Genomic DNA, 15,385 nt, shown 5'->3' on the forward strand with positions numbered 1-15,385 from the left:
GTGGAGGAAATGTTAAAAGGCTGGTTGAAATGAAACCTCTTAGCCAGCCTTCCAGATTCCACTGAGCACCTACCCCCATGCTGTCAGTCCTTTCTTTTTTAAGTACACACATGTAAAGTGCCCAAATCTTAAGTGGATAGCTCAATGAAAGAAGTCATCCTTTTAAAGTAAAAATCTGATCACAGCACTTTCTTTGCTTTAAACCCTCTGATGGCTCTCCAGTACAAATGGAATAAAACCTAAACTGTCCTCTGGCCCTTGCCAACCCCACTGACATTTTTGAGGCCTCTCATTCACTAGGATCCAGCCACCCCAGCCTTCTTTCTGTCCCTTTAACGTAGCATATGCATTCTGAGCTCAGGGTCTTTGCACTTGCTGTTTCCTCTGCTTAGAGTGCTTTCCCCCTAGATTTTCATAGGCCTCAGTTCAAATGTCACCTCTACAAAGTGGATGGCAAGGTGACTCAAAAGGAAAAAAAGTCCACTTTCAGTCATTCAGAATCCCAACACACATTTTCAGTTTCTTCCTAGCATATGTCACTATCTATAAAATAGTCTTCTTTCTCTGGTTTTGATTACATATTTATTTTCTGTCTCTTACTACTACAGTGTAAGCTCTACAGTGGTGCAGATTCCAGGTCTATGACCCTCCCAGAGGGTGGAGGAATGAGTGGCTGGCACTAAGTCAGCCCCCAAAAAATACCTGCTGAATGAAAGTGTTAATTTCCCAGCTGCCAACAGTTTAGAATCATATTTGGTCTCTATCCACAGTTGAACTAGTAACAATCTTAGGGACTGGGCCCCTTCTCCTGTAGCTTAAGTAGAGATGAAGACCCCTAGAGAGCAGAGAAGTTTGTCTGGAGCCGGAATAAAAAACATAAGGCAGAGAAACTGAAGAGAAACATCAACTGTAGTGGGGGACCCAAGAGGAAGGTGGTGGGGGAGAAACAGGCACAGGCAGGCAGCCACCCTTCCCTCCAACTCTGTAGACAAACGTGCGACGATGGGCAACCATCTGATAATCCTGCCGAAAATAACATGATAACTTTTCCCCCATGGCAGGGGAAGAAAAGGACCTAAGGAAACTCCACAAGTACAGGCTGTTTCTAGAATTTCTCAGCTGCTGATGGAAACTGTGAGTCTCAACCTAGTTGCACATAACCTCTAAATGTGCCAACTGCACACATCCTGAAATGCAGGGGGAGGGGCTCATGAGTGGCTGCCAAGAGGGAGTGGTGTGAGAATAGTCAAGGTCACAAGCATAATCTGGCCGGCAGGGCTGTGCACACACCACAGTTTGGCCGTGGTCAAGGCCTCAGCCATGGGAGGCATCCCCACAGTGTCTGCAAGATGTGGGGGTGGCTGAAGAGAGAGGTGCAGGGCCTGGGACACAATCTCTGTTCCTAGGGCTGGTCAGGTTACTCCAGAAGCCACTTTGGCTAGTGGCCCAAGTCTGGAGGAGTGGGTGACTTTGTACTTTTTGCACCTTTCTGGGAAAGGTGATGACAACAGTCATGGCTTGCTGCCCCTGGAAACTAACCAGGGGCCTAGTATCCTGAGAACTTGCGTGGCCTCTCATATGGAACATCTCCAACATTGGAGAAAAATGGTCAGCACTGAAACATATACTTGCCAATCAATGTCACCAGGGCCTGGGATGGCAGAGCACAGACACATGCCATTGTGAGCAGGGGGAAAGAAAGAGGCAGCAAAGGATTTCAGGGCCTAACGCCTCTGGCTCATCCCCTGGAAGAAAAGCAGAGCCAGCTTCCCCAGGCCAACATGGTTCCACCTCGCCCCAGGCCTCACGTTCTCTGTGCTCTAAGAAAACTGGAGTCCACAGGGCTGGCTGGGAGCCGTCTAGTTTCCAGGAAAGGATGAGAGTGCCCTGCCCCCCATGATTTACAGGGCTTTCTTGACTAGCAGGACACAAACATACCCCACCCCCTTTCCTCACAAACCAACCTTTCAGGCTTCCGATAAAAAAGAGAAAAAAACAGCTGTTGGGTCTGTCTTCCCCTTCCTCCCTTTGGGAGGACAGCTCAGTAATCCTGGGGCAGGGGAGGTGGTGGTGGAGAAAGGCCTTCAGGTAAGCTGACTACCTCCTCCCTCAACCTCCATCTGGCAGCAGGGCACACGGGAGAGGCCCTAAGGGGTAAAGGGGGTCTTCGCAGAAGGAAAGTAATCAGTGAGATCCAGGAGCAAGTTGTTCCCCAGAGTGGCAGTCAGCAAATATTTATTAAGAACTTACTACGTAACATGCTAAACCACCCTTCTGAAGGTTTAACTAATTTAATACTTCCAATATCTGTGTACAAGAATGCCTATTTCCTAAGATACTCACCAATATTGACTATTAAAATAGTATTCTAGGGGCACCTGGGTGGCTCAGTCGGCTAAGCGTCCGACTTAGGCTCAGGTCATGATCTCGTGGTTTGTGGGTTTGAGCCCCACATCGGGCTCTGTGCTGACAGCTTGGAGCCTGGGACCTGCTTCAGATTCTGTGTCTCCCTCTCTCTCTCTGCACCCCCCTGCTCATGCTCTGTCTCTCTCTCAAAAATAAATAAAACATTTTAAAAATTTTTAAAAAATAGAGTCAAAGTAAATATATCACACATATCCTTTAAGGTTTCTGCTTTAGGTAGTATGCTTGGAAAAATCCTTCCCCACTCTGAAATTATAGAAATATATACCTGTATTTTCCTGATTCATTATTATTATATTTTTTATGTTTATTTTTATTTTTGACAGAGTGCAAGCAGGGAAGAGGCAGACAGAGGGGGACAGAGGATCTGAAGCAGGCTCCGCCCTGACAGCAGTGCAGTAATGTGGGGCTCGAACTCAGGAACCACGAGATCATGACCTGAGGTGAAGCCAGACGCTCAACCAGGTACCCCATGTATTTTCTTGCAGTTAAAAAATTTCAATCTGTCCTCTAGAATTTGATTTGTCACAGTGTAAGAAAGAAAATTTAACTTAAAATACCCAATTATCCAATATAACAGTCTATTCTGTTTATAAACCTCAACCATAGAGTCTATAAAAGATAAAAGAACAGCGATAAAGTCAAATACAGGTGGCTGTTGTAGCTAATAAAACATGGGTGCCATCTCCTTCCCTTCCTCCTTCCTGCTCAAGGGGACAGGCTGGCAAGCGAAAACAAGAACAAAGTCCTACCTGCAAAAGGATGGCGAGCAGAAATATACACAGAGGAGAGCCTGGGACTCCCAGGCAGCACCAAGCAGGAACATGGACCTCCCACAGATAATTGCCAGATGCTTTATATGTTATCTGCTAAACCAGCATGGATTGGACTCTGTCATTTGCATCTAAACACCCCTGTAACTTACCCACAATCCTTTCTTCCTTAATTTTACAGTAAGAATTGCTAAGATTTATTGTTGTCTACTAGGCACCATGGCTAAGCAATTTGTTCTCATGCTCATTTAATCTTCTCAACAAACTTAGTTACGATAGAGCCTACAGGACTTCCCTAACTATAAAAGGACCAAGGGCAGCTTTTCAGAGTAGGAAAAGACACTGCATGAAACTCCCTATTTTGGAAACATAGAATATTTGCTCAAAATCAGACTGCAACTAGTAAGAAACAATGTCATTATTTGCTAAATTCCTACACGTATTGAGGTCTGGTTTTGGATGTTTCTATTTTGTTCCATTTACCTATCCTGTCCCAAAGTCACCAAAAAAATTTGTTTTCTGGTAAAGCAAGTCTAACTCCACTACTTTCTTCATTTTTTATTTTTTAAAAGATTTTATTTTATTTTGAGAGGGGGTAGGGGAGAGGGAGAGAATAAGAGGGAGAAAGGGAGGGGTGCCTGGGTGGCTCACTCAGTTAAAGGTCTGACTTTGGCTCAGGTCACGATCTTGTGCTTTGTGAGTTCGAGCCCTGCGTTGGGCTCTGTGCTGACAGCTCAGAGCCTGGAGCCTGCTTCAGATTCTGTGTCTCCTCCTCTCTCTGCCTCTCACATGCTCATGCTCTGTTTCTCTCTGTTTCTCAATAATAAATGTTTTTAAAAAAAAATTTTTTTTTTTAAAAAAGAGGGAGAAAGTGAGAGAAGGAGGCTAGCATAGAGCTTTGATGCAGGGGTCCATCTCACTACTGTGAGATCATGACTTGAGCTGATATCAAGAGTTGGACACTCAACTGACTGAGCCACCCAGCGCCCCTAAAGATTTTATTTTTAAGTAATCTCTACACCCAATGTGGGCCTCGAACTTATAACCCCAAGATCAAGAGTTGCAGTCAGCCAGGTGCCCCACTATTTTCTTTCAATTGTTTTTGGCTATTCTCATACATTCATTCTTTCAGAAAAAAACTTTTAAGTCATCTTGTCTAGTCCCAATACTTCCCTTTGGGAATTCGTCCTATGGAAATCATTTTGAAAGCGGGTACTAGGCTTTAAGGACTGTCTACCTTTGGTTCAGGTCATGATCTCGTGGCTCGGCTTGTAAATTTGAGACCCGCATCAGCATCAGGCTGATGCTGACCCTGCAGAGCTCACTTCAGATCTTCTGTCCACCCCACCCCTTACCCCTCCACTGCTTGCGTTCTCTCTCTCTCTCAAAAATTACTTAATCATTTTTTTAAAATAAAATTAATAAGTACACAATAGAAGGGGACTACTAGAGTAAGGTACCGCAATCCATATAACAAAATGTTTATAGTTTGAGCACAGAGGTTAGGAGTTTCAGTTCTGGGTGAGACAGACTTCAGTGTCAATCTTGTTACTGGCTTCAGGGCTTGGGTCAAGTCAGAAATTCAAGACTTATTTTCCTTATACAGAAAAACAAAGCCTACTGACAGTCCCTCCTGAGAAGCAGGTAAGAGAAGTAAATGAGGGGCACCTGGGTGGCTCACTAGGCTAAGTGAGTCTTGATTTCAGCTCAGGTCGTGGTCTCATGGTTCTTGAGTTTGAGCCCTGCATCGGGTTCTGCCCTGACAGCGGAACCTGCTTGGGATTCTCTGATTCCCTCTCTCTCTGCCCCTCCCCACTCATGCTCTCTCTCAAAATAAACATTAAAAAAAAAAAGAAAGAAAGTAAATGAGACACTGAATATAAATACATTGCCCAATCCACAGTAACTGTTCGATAAATGCTAGCTATTTGGGGAAAGATTAACATGGAAAGATGTTCATGATATGTTAAGTGGAAAAAAATAAACAGAGCCTATAAAACTATAGGCACAGACATTCCTTAAAATGTATACTTTCACAGAAAAAAACTAAAAATGCATAATTGTTATCTCTTGATGGTGGCTTTAATGGTAACTTCTGTTACCTTTTTATTCACCTGCATTTTCTACAGTGAACATGTATTACTTTAACAAGAAAGTTAACTTTAAGAGTCCAGTTAGGAAATGGGAAAGGCTTAATGATGACCAGGTGGGAAGGTTTTTCCCTCCCCTTTTTAAAGATCTTCACTTAAGAGTGTGGAGATAGATTGCAGTCCTCCTCTGCCCTGGGCTGGACTACATCTGTGCCTGGTTCCCTAACCTGGCAGCCCCAGTGAGCAGGGCTTCAACCTCAGTTCTCTGGGATCAGAACTTCTTGGGTGAGATCCAGGTACCTGTACATCTAGTTCTGAGAGATCATTTCAGGACTGCCGGACTAGACGCAGACTAGTTTTAACATTCTGTGATTTATCTCAACTCTTTGAAGTCAGACCCCCTCCTCTGCCAAATGGGTCCCACAATCTCTGCCCTGTCTATCCCACAGGGAAACTAGCACTCAGTGAGAGCTCCTTGCAAAGGCAAGTTGTTGGGATTGCAAAGTGTCTGGATTCCAAGCATGAAAAGCCTCTTAGAGCAGCTTTATAACTTATACTTGGTGGGGTGCCTGGGTGGCTCAGTTGGTTGAGTGTCTGACTTTGGCTCGGGTCATGATCTTGAGGTCCATGAGTTCATGCCCCGTGTGGGGTTCTGTGCTGACAGCTCAGAGCCTAGAACCTGCTTCAGATTCTGTGTCCCCCTCTCTGCCCCTCCCCTCCTCACACTCTGTCTCCCTCTCAAAAAAAAAAAGAAAAAAAAAATTTTTTTTTAATTTATATAATTTACACTTGGTTTCCAGATCTGTGTCAATATGATGGGAGCAGGCAGGCTGAGGCCAGGCCCTTGCCTCAGTATCAAGGCCTGCTTTCTGTCTTGATTTTAAAAAGAAACCTTCCTTTTCTTTTGCAGCTCTGTGAATGACAGTCTACAAAGGACATTTCCCCCCATTGTGAGTGTAGTGGGTTGAATACTATCCCCCCAAATCCTTATCTACCCAAAACTTCAGAATGTGACTTTATTTGGAAATAGGGTCTTTGCAGATATAATTAGTTAAGGATCTTGAGATTAAATCATCCTGTATTTAGGGTGGGCTCTAAATCCAATGACTGGTATCTTTACAAGATAAAAGAGGGAGATTTGGACAGAGGGACACAGTGGAAGGAGATCTGAAGATGAAGGCAGAGACTGGAGTGAGCCAAGGAACAGCTGGAGCCAACAAAAGCTGGAAGAGGCGAGGAAAGATGGCCCCCCAAGCCTCTGGGGGGAGTGTGGTACTGCTGACACCTTGATTTCAAACTTCTGGCCTCCAGAACTGGGAGAGGGTACATTTCTGTTGTTTCAAGCCACCCGGCTTGTGATAATTTGCTAGAGCAGCCATTGGAGACTAATATTTTGGCGCTAGAATTAAGGCCTCATCACTTTTATCTGGGGTTCTCTTGGGCTGGCAGACAGAATTCTAAGATGACCCCCAGGAACCCTCACCCTTGGTGTGCGGGCACAACCTACAAACAGGAGATACCACTCCCGTTATTATGTTACATAATCTGGCGAAAGGGATTTTGCTGGTGTCAGCTAACCAAATTCATTGATCTGAAGACAGAGAAATTGTCGGGGCGCCTGGGTGGCTCAGTTGGTTAAGCACCCAATTTTGACTCCAGTCATGAGTTGCGATTCATGAGTTTGAGCCCCTCATAGGGCTCTCTCCTCTCAACACAGAACCCACTTTGGATCCTCTGTCTCCCTCTCTCTGCCCCTCCCCCACTCATGCTCAAAATAAAATAAAATAAACAAACATTAAGAGAAACTAAAGAAAAAAAAAAACACAGAAATTACCTTATATGACCAGAACTAATTAGGTGAGCCCTTGAAGGAGATAGGCTCATCCTGGCAAAAGGGATTTGAGGCATAAGGAGTCACCTTGGGAGAAAGTAATCTTGCCAGTGCAGAAGTCTAGCAGACACCAGTTTCACCAAGTGATCCAGGAAAATATCACCAGTAATAAGACATACTGGCATCATGAATGCTTTGATAGGATGCTCTGAAAAGGATGCAACATCATTTTTGTGATATTCTTGCCCCAAATGCACAACCCCATTCTAAGAAGAAAAGACACAGGAACTGTTACACATTAGAGGAGATTAAGGAGAAGTAACAACTAAATGCAACGTGGGATCCTGGAACAAAAAAAGGGCATTAGCGAAAATACTGGTAAAATTCAAATAAGGCCTGCAGGTTAGTTAATAAGATTTGCCAATGTTAAAAAACTTTTTTTTTTTTTTTTTTTTTTTTTTTTTTTGCCAATGTTGATTTCCTGTTCTTGATAAAAGCACTATAGGATGAGGGATAGAAGGAACTGTTACATTTTTTGCTACTTTAAATCTAAAATTAATTCAAAATAAAAAGTTTAAGAGGAAATGGTCACCTAGGTTATTATAGAGCCATAATGCAGACCCAATGCTTAAGGAGAAATTTTGATGCTAAGGTTAGGATCCCTGCAATTGTATCATGAAAAAACAATTATAAGGAAATGTGCAATACGTTAACAGAGGTTGTCTCAGGGTGGCAGGATTACAATTCTTTTTCTCCAATACTTCTTTATACTAAGCATGCATTACTTTTTTTATTTTTTTAAATGTTTTATTTATTATAAGAGAGCACAAGCAGGGGAGGGGCAGAGAGAGGGGGGGGACAGAGGATCCAAAGCAGGCTCTGCGTTGATAGCTGGGAGCCCAATGTGGGGCTTGAATTCACTAACTGTGGGATCCTGACCTGAGCCAAAGTTGGACACTCAACCGAATGAGCCACCCAGGTGCCCCAAGCATGCATTACTTTTGATAATCAGAAAAAAAATAAAATTTTCTTTTTTTTTTTAATGTTTGTTTTTGAGAGAGAGGGTGCCAGCAGGGGAGGGGCAGAGAGAGGGGCAGGGCAGAGGATACAAAGCAGGCACTGACAGCAGCGAGCCGAATGCGGAGCTCAAACTCAAACCAAGAACCGCAAGATCGTGACCTGAGTCGAAGTCAGACGCTCAACCCACTGGGCCACCCAGCCGCCCCCAAAATAAAATTTTAAAAAATACCAAACAGTTGCTTGGGGATGCTGTGGTAGAGGCTTTTAAGGTAGAGAGGGCTGTGTTAAGATGGGATAAAAAGGTGTTCCCTGCCTCTGGAGGGCTAGAAGGAGGCAGGAGGTAGCAGTGGACTGGTGCAAAGGATATAGATTTGGGGCCACAGAGTTGTTCTAGGTAAGTGCAGTCTGAACCCCAAGAGAGAGGGCGGGCTGCTGAAACAGAGCAGTAAGTCTTTGACATGGTAACAGCTAAGTGTTCTGGGAGAGTATCAGTACCTTAGAGCCCAGAGCCCTCTAAAACCCCTGTATCCAACCTAAATTCCCAGCCATGCCTGTCACCTGCTCTTCCCTCTATCAGCCCCTGCCCTAAAATGATCACCCCCTGCCTCAGGATAATACATCTTTCTGCCATTATTCACACAGCCCTTCTCTCTAGGACTCCTCTTCCTGTTCTCCTTTCTCCATAACTTTCAAAACGTGGCTTAATTCCACCTCCAGGAAGCCTTCCCAGACCACTCCTGCCCTAATCACTTCACCTTCTCCCAGCCTGCTTAAGTAGCTCACCTGTTCCACTCAAGGTCGCTTAACAAACCCACAAGATATCACATAAATTTCCACATGTTCTTGGAGCATCTCCACATGGGTTTACAAGCATCTTCAGAACAGAGACAGTGTTTTGCCTGTCTTCCCCGAGTGGAAGCTCTCGGCTGAGCTCCACTGGCTTGTCCCCCTCCCCCACCCATCCTTCAGCTAACTGCCCCTCTGCTGCCACCAGTCACAGTCACATTTACCAAGTCAGCTGTGCCTATGCCCAAGCCTCTTCATGCTGGTTCCATTTGTTTTTGTGGTTATAACTGAACTGAACAGCAACTGAAATGTAAGTGCAGAAAGGAAAAGGTTTGATTTCTATGAAAATTAAGTGATCTAGAACAGCAATTCTGAAATTCTGGTCTTTGAGGACAACCTGGGGTCCCTGAGACCGTTTCAGGAGGGCTGTCAGGTAAAAACTATTTTTATTATAATAATATTAAAATGTTGAAAGCCTTTTCATGCTCATGTTTCAGAGGCTAAATGAAGTGTGGTGAATATAGTGGTCTTGAGTTTTGTAGAGATTTCCAAAGTAAAAGTTTAGGGTATAAACATGTGTGTTTTCAGAGATTAACTCAGTTTGTTCTCAGGACTTCAACTGAATATTTACCAGCAAACTTACATTAGACTTATTATAATCTATCTCATCATGTAATAAATCACTATTTTGAAATCCTGCAGATCAGCAAAAAATGTAAAAGCAATGCCATTCTGTTCTCTCCTTTTTTATTTTTTTTTTTCAACTTTTTTTATTTATTTGTGGGACAGAGAGAGACAGAGCATGAACGGGGGAGGGACAGAGAGAGAGGGAGACACAGAATCGGAAACAGGCTCCAGGCTCTGAGCCATCAGCCCAGAGCCTGACGCGGGGCTCGAACTCACGGACCGTGAGATCGTGACCTGGCTGAAGTCGGACGCTTAACCGACTGCGCCACCCAGGCGCCCCTCTCTCCTTTTTTAATGTTGGAGAACATTTTCATTAAAATATGCTTTTAATGTTAACATGTAATGACCTTATATTATTTTAAATGAAAACTTTTTTATTTTTATTTTTTTAATGAAAACTTTTTTAATTTGCTTTAATTTTTAAAACAGTAAATATCAATAGATTTGATACATACACAAAAGACAATAATATTAAAGAATCCTAGATCAAAAAGTCTGAGAACTGCTCATCTAGAAAGACAGGTTACAAATGAGGGGAAAAAAGACTAAGTTAGGTGAGTGTATTCAAAAAGTAGATTTCTGCATGTGGAGTGATATGTAACGTCTTTTCACTTCTTTAAAAAAACTAATAAACGGATATATATATATTTTTACCCAGCAACCTCGCTTCTGAGAATTTCTTCTAGTCATAATTACACTTGTAGGAAATGCCATTTGAACAAAGTTAGTCACTGCAGCCTCGGACATAACAGCAAAATAGACAAAATAATGGAAACAACCCAACCCAAGTTCTGGGCTGGGGAGAGAGAGAGAGAGGTGACCCAAGTATCTTGGTTAAAAAATTATCTCACTTCCATATCCTGAATATTGTGCAGGTGTAATAAAAGAATGACCCAAGGGTTCTATGTGCCCATATGGAAAGATCCTATACAGTTGCTAGGTGAAACAAGCAAGGTGCTAAACAACATGTCTAAAGTTCTAACTTGAACCAACTGTAAGAAAAAGGGGGCGGGGTACAATGTTTCACTGCCTGCCCGGTATGTTGTGTGTACATGTATTGTTGGTTTTTTAACCTGTTGATTTTTGAACTATGTGAACATATAGACTAGTGAAAAAAATTTAATAAAAGGAAACGTGAAACTGCAGGTGATATGTGTAGGTGTGATTTTTATATACAATTTGCAAGTTTAATTAGAGTACCTAGAAACCCAAAGAAAAGGCCTCTCAGCCCTAAATCAGTTTTGGCAAATAAAGAAAAATAGATGCATATGTTTTTAAAGTAAAATGAATTGTTTAAAACATGGATTGTTTTGGGGCGCCTGGGTGGCTTGGTCGATTAAGCGTCCGACTTCGGCTCAGGTCATGATCTCACGGTCCATGAGTTCGAGCCCCGCATCGGGCTCTGTGCTGACAGCTCAGAGCCTGGAGCCTGTTTCAGATTCTGTGTCTCCCTCTCTCTCTGCCCCTCCCCTGTGCATATTCTGTCTCTCTCTGTCTCAAAAATAAATAAACGTTAAAAAAAAAATTAATAAATAAATAAAACATGGATTGTTTTAAAACTCCCTACTTTAAGCTGACTTTTTAAAACTACTGAGTGCCTTGACTAAGAGCCCCTAGGGACCCAATGGTAACAAATTCAAGACTGTCACCTTGTTCCATCAAACCCCAGCACTCTCCTGGAGGAAGGTACTTAGGAGCCCTGAGAACACAGTCAGATCTGGACTTTCCAAGGCAGGGAATGTGGTTTCCCACAGCTGGGCATGCCAAGCTCTCTCCAGGCTGATTCTGTGGCCACTCTCCCTCCTACCCTTGCGGGGGTCCCAGAGAACCCACAGGGAGTTCTGTCTCTGGATGTCAGCTGGGCCCAGTAAGGGGATGTCTCTGGGAGCCTTGGTGACCACAGTAAGGGTAGGTGTCAGAGACCCTGCGGTGAGGCTGCCCTGCTGGCTCCCCTGGAGTGCACAAGGCCCCTGGCTGGCAGCAGACTCTGGACTCCTTATCTGCTGGCGTGCCGCCAATCTGCCAGCCTCGAGGTCAGAAAAGTCCCACTGTAGACATCTAGTGAGTCCTGGCTGGGGCCACAGTGGCATGACCCTTCCACACCCCATCCTCGCATGTCTCAAGGCATTCTGGAAAGAGAAGCAGGACTCCTCCAGAAGAAGATGACTGTGCTGTGATTTCTATCTACAAAAGCAAAGGACCTTCCTTCCCCCTAAATAAGCACCAGAGATAACTGGCTCCTTTCCTCTTCATGTTTTTAAGGAAAAGACTAGAATCATCAGCAATTTCATCATTACACTTAGGAATAAAAACAGAACCTGTCTTTGGTCTTCTCCATCAAGCTTCTTGGTCACTAGCAAGCAATGTGACTTGGGAATACCAATTAACCTCTCTAGACCTAGTTTCTTTAGTTGTAAAACAAAGAGACTAGACTGGAAGATTCCCAAAGTCCCTGCAGTTCAACATCCTATTGTCTGTAGTTCTGCAAAATGCCTAAGCATTACTTTCTTCAGGCATCCACTGCAAATAGTTTGAATTATTTTAGCACAGTAGGGAGAAGGAAGTCCCAATTCCCAGACATATACAATCTATTCACAGCACTACCATTTAGATCCCAAGATCCTGTGAATATTGTACACGGATTCAGGTTCCTCTGGAATAAAGTGGGTTTGAGCAGGTAGGGAAAAAGGAAGACTGAGCAGGGTTTGAAAAGAGAACGAGCCCAGTGACTGATATATACCCAGTGCCCAGACCCCCAACTCAATGTTAGTCCTTCCAGCCTATTATCAGCGCAGAAAAGGAATACTTCTATTACCTGAAGAAATCAGAGTAGCTCCCAAAACTAAAGGTGGAAGAAAAAAAATCTCTTTTCCTTTTGCCCAGTGATTCTGTGGGACAATCTCCGGCAGGGCACAGAAAAGTGGCCTACTCAGAAAGGCAGGGAAATTGCATCCGTGTTCCTAAGGAGGAGATGAATCAACACTAAGTCTGAGCTCATACCACTCCTACAACCCAACCTACCTAAAAGCTTCTGGGACCCCTAAATAATCCACCCCATCCCACACAGATGATGATAATGATGACTGTGATGATGACAAACCTCTACCATGTCCCAGGCACAATCACAGCATGCTTCACGGCAGGGAGAACAGGCTCACAGAGGTTAGGAAACCTGCTGGAGAGTGACGGAGCCAGGATTTGAACAGATTCATCTAGCTCAAAAGTCCAGAATTTTCCTACCACCTCATACCATCTTTAGCAGAGTGCTGTCTTCTCTGAACTTAATGGGAACACAACAGCGTGGCCTCTCTTGCGTTGCTACCTTATTCTTCGTGTCTGGATGTTCTCTCTCCCCATCAAGAGTCTACAGGAGCCAGGCCTCATCCCCTCTTTGCACTTGGCAGTGGCTACTCCAAGGGCTGAGCACAGACCAGGCCCTGTGTACTGGCTAACCAGAGAGGTGAGGATGCATCTGAGAGTCATAGAACCTGCAGTTCTTATTCTTCTTGCCTAAATGACAAAGCCAATAATTCCGGTTGGTGCCCTTTAGTCATACTTAGGGACCAATGGAAGAAGGAGTACCACTAGTCTATCTCCTAGCTATCACATGATATATGGAAATTCACCTCTGAGCCTCCAACAAGAAATGGAATATTAGTTTTTAATTCCACCCTATAAAAGTCACAATTCTGGACATTCTGTCTCTTGCTTCATCATCAAGATCCTCTCAGTTTCTCTGGCTCTTGTTTAAGACTTAAGGATTAATCACAGATGTTTTGGATAAAAGATCTATTCTGACCTTAGCACTTACCCCTTCCCAAGGTCATAGGGCAAGTTAGAGGCAGAGCTAGGACAGAGACCAGGGTAGCCAGGCCAGTCTCCAGTACGTACCACCACCACCACTTCCCAGCAGCCTACCCACGTGGCCTGGGGTTTCCAGGGAAAAATGACTCTAAAGACAAATCCAAACCCAGGGTAAGTCCAGGAAGAAAAGTCGGGTGCAAAGTTGCTCCTGCCCCTATGTTCCTTATGCCCCAGGTGAGCACTCTGCCCTCATCAAAGCATGCGTCCTATTGGACACCCAGGCCCTGGCAGACACTAGAGCCTCAAAACCGAAGCCACAGCCCCGAGCTGGGAAATTTTTCTTTTACTTTAACTGAACTTCAGAATCATATCCTGAAACTGCTTGGATGGCTATTTTGTCCCATTGCCCTAACCCACCAAGAGAGGGCAGCCTGAGCCATAGCTCCCAACTTGGTCGGTAGGACCAAAAATAGATAAAAAAAAAAAAAAAAAAAAAAAAAAAACCGTGCCCATGGCTAAAGCCAGCTCAGGGTTTATCAGAGTGGCTCCAGTGCCATTCTCCAGCTCCTGCTACTAGTCGGCCGGAAAATCCGCGGCATTTTTTTTTTCTCCAGCTGGTAGGTGATCTGGCCAGGGTAGGAACACAGTTCCCAGAAAGCAAAGTCCGGAGGCCAGTGTCCCATCGGAGCTGCCCCAAGAACTGCCCACCAGATTTGCCCATCTACTCCCTCTGCTTTTTCTGTCCTCCTATCTGCGGGTTTCAGGAAGCCTCTCGGCTTTTTAGTGCGGCTGTCTACGTGCCGAACACCGTTCTCTATCTAGCTCCCACATCCCGCGATCTCCAGTCGAAAGGAGTGCAGCTGCGAACGCCCTCCCCTCACCACAAAGTATCCCCCATCGGGGCACCCCAGCCAGGTGTCGCCTCCATCCTGCGTCCGGGCCCATGTGCTGATCCTCCCGGGCGCCTCCCTGCTCTAACCTGAGGCTTCGGAATCCGGAGACGGGCTCTCGGTCCTCGGCGCCGCCAGGCCCCCACTCCCACCCCCACCCCCACCCGGTGACCCCAAGCGCTGGAGGCGCGCCGCTTGTCGGCGCGATGCCGCACTGTTGGGCACTGCGCGGTCCCGCCGGTACGCACGCTCTCCGCCCTCACCTGAAGCTCAGGCTGACGCCACCGGGGCCCCGCGCAACCTCACAAGCCTGGCCCTCCGGCGGCCCGCAGCGGCAGCGGCAACGGCAACGGCAGCGGCAGCTCGGTCGGTGCGTCCGCGCGGGTAGCCCGCGTGCCCTCGCCCCCCTGCCTGCGTCCGTCCCCGCCACGACGCGCATGCCCCGCTATATAGCCTGCGCGTCAGCGACAGGGCCCACCCCCGTCCCTGGGCCCCGCCCCACCCTCGCCCCACCCTGCTCTCCCCAGGGCCTGCCACGTGGGGCCCCGGCCCACGATAGGGCGACGTGCGCGAGCTGTCAGCCCGCCGCCCGCTCCACTCGGCCCAGCGCCGGCACGTCGCCGGCCCAGGCGGAGATCTAGCTCTCCGGGATCCTAGCCGGACCAGCTTCATCTTGTAACCGTTCTGCGAATTACATTCTTCATTCACTTAAGCCCACAGACTGACTCCTCCTTCCTCTGGAAACTCCCATTTAGACCTTTCCCTCTCCACGTGGGAACCTCTTACAACCTGGCCTCCATCCCTTAGCAGTAAGACTGCTACTCACCTAATATGTATGTCTATATTTTAACACTTTTGATTAATGTAAAAAGCTTCTCAACCTCCAACTCAATTCTGAAATGTGCCCTAAAAGGGGACGCCCCATAGACGATGTTTCTTCTCCATATTTCAACCAGCCAAAAGAACAAAAATTAAAATAATTTCCTGTTCAAGTTCCAAGTAAACCATACTATACTCACTTTCCAATTAAATGTCGCACAACCCCTCCTTCCCCCCCCCCCCCCCCCCAATAATCAGGCT

General features: G+C 45.6%; 1 protein-coding gene across 2 annotated transcripts in view; it reads right to left on the minus strand.

The window, feature by feature from the left end:
• Nucleotides 1–14,742, minus strand: part of SLC39A14 (solute carrier family 39 member 14) — a 43,510-nt gene extending 28,768 nt beyond the window's left edge. For both annotated transcript variants that reach the window (XM_019466991.2, XM_019466990.2), the window contains exon 1: nt 14,569–14,742. The gene's annotated coding sequence lies outside the window, so the exon portion shown is untranslated. The remainder of the gene's footprint in view (nt 1–14,568) is intronic.
• Nucleotides 14,743–15,385: the final 643 nt, after the last annotated feature.

The sequence above is a fragment of the Panthera pardus genome, unplaced genomic scaffold, assembly GCF_024362965.1.
Source record: "Panthera pardus isolate Hobbes unplaced genomic scaffold, ASM2436296v1 HiC_scaffold_13, whole genome shotgun sequence".
In the NCBI taxonomy this organism is placed as follows: Eukaryota; Metazoa; Chordata; class Mammalia; order Carnivora; family Felidae; genus Panthera; species Panthera pardus.